Source organism: Salvelinus sp. IW2-2015, unplaced genomic scaffold, assembly GCF_002910315.2.
Source record: "Salvelinus sp. IW2-2015 unplaced genomic scaffold, ASM291031v2 Un_scaffold16481, whole genome shotgun sequence".
NCBI classification, from domain to species: domain Eukaryota; kingdom Metazoa; phylum Chordata; class Actinopteri; order Salmoniformes; family Salmonidae; genus Salvelinus; species Salvelinus sp. IW2-2015.
In genome coordinates this window covers 72,120-73,828 of record NW_019957607.1, presented here as the reverse complement: position 1 = coordinate 73,828, position 1,709 = coordinate 72,120, and the positions used below count along the sequence as shown (strand labels likewise).

Sequence of the window (1,709 nt, the reverse complement as noted above, 5' to 3'; positions counted from 1 at the left end):
CCCTGTGCTTTCTTTTCGAGGAAGCTCAGCTCGGCGGAGTGAAACTATGACGTGGGGGACCGGGAGTTGTTGGCTGTCATCAGGGCTCTGAAGATCATCAGGGCTCTTTTCCGTTTGTTTTGTCTTTGGTTCATTCACACCTGTTTTCATTTGCTTTAATTTCTGTGTGTATATTTACCCCTGTTTCCCCGCTTAGGTTTGTGTGGGATCATTTTTCTTGTTGCTTGTGGAGGCTTTCCTCAGTGTATTTCGCGTGTGGTTATTATAGTAAGGTGTGTTGTGTTTTTGCGCCTTACGGGAGTACTGTTACTTCCCATTGTTTTGGGGTATTGTACTGTGTTTTTGGACTTGCTCTGATTAAAATATASGCTACACTGACATCTCTGCTATCCTGCGTTTGACTCCTCACCTACCTTCAGTGYGTAAACGCATCACCCTCTTTGTAACTGGCTACGAGCCGGTTCGTGACACTAGCAATCAGACTTCTTCTATTCACATTTCTATATTGCCAAGTATTAAACTCAACTCAGCAGAAGTGAATGTCATAAATTACACTATTCAAGATCGTTCTGACACATATGCTTTCTCAAGACCATAGAACTGGCCTCATGTGCAAAAGATGACAACCTATATGATAGTCAGATGTATAGGAGCATGCCAGATCAGATACATCAAGTTAAAAGACACAGAAAACAGAATGATGGTKTCAGCAAGTCAGAGCATCTTTATTGTATTCACAATGGGGTCTGTTGTTGGTGTCCCATCCAGATGTAGTAGAATATGTTGTTCTGGAGGTGTTAACCATAGAAATAGAATTACCAGAAAATAAATCAATGTACCATGATGGGTGTCTGAGGGGCTTTAGCCATTCTAGAAAGAATAGGAGAATGGTATGCACATCTTTAACTACAGTTAACCGAAGCTGGCCTAAACAAATAATACAGATAAGGAAAATAGGGATTTTTCATCTTATGAAGACACTGTATAAGTTGAAACATTGAATTTTAGGTTGCATGAATAAAGCACTGGGGAGCAGCAATATTCCATGTGATGGCCTCTCATTTCCTATACCCAGTCTAGCAATCCTATTTCTATGTGGTTAACCTGTTGCTTAATGCAGTGCTTGCAGTGTGTGTGGGACCTTAAGAGGTGTGTTTGGTTTCACTTGAGGAGACAATCTGGCCGTCCACCAATTCATCTGTGACGATCACCACCTTGCGTGTGGTGGAGGTGGAGGAGCTGGGGCCGGAGCTGGAGGAGCTGAGGCCGGAGCTGAGGCCAGAGCTGGATGAGCTGAGGCCGGAGCTTAGGCCGGAGCTGACGCCGGAGCTAGAGGAGCTGATGTGGGAGCTGGAGGAGCTGTGGCCAGATTTTGAGGAGCTGTGAACAAGGCTGTTAGGAAGGGAAACCAATGGTTAGCATAGTTAGCATCTATGATCTATGATCATAATATCATAATATCATAATATCATAATATCTATTAAAGGTCACATAGCTGTAGATTCATGTCAAAAGTAACCATGGCTCAAACGAACTTTGAGCGTTCATGTTCAAATGAACATTGTTTTTMAAATCAAATGTTGGGGGAGACATCCAATCGCTTCCTGCCTTACCCGCTAGCCTCTCCGTCCAGCAGCCTCCTGTACTCAGCGATCTCCATCTCCAGGCGTGTCTTGATGTCCAGCAGCATCTTGTACTCCTGGCCCTGG

At 44.0% G+C, this 1,709-nt stretch overlaps 1 pseudogene; it reads right to left on the bottom strand.

The window, feature by feature from the left end:
* Nucleotides 1-698: 698 nt before the first annotated feature.
* Nucleotides 699-1,709, bottom strand: part of LOC112080773 (keratin, type I cytoskeletal 13-like) — a 3,595-nt pseudogene continuing 2,584 nt past the window's right edge.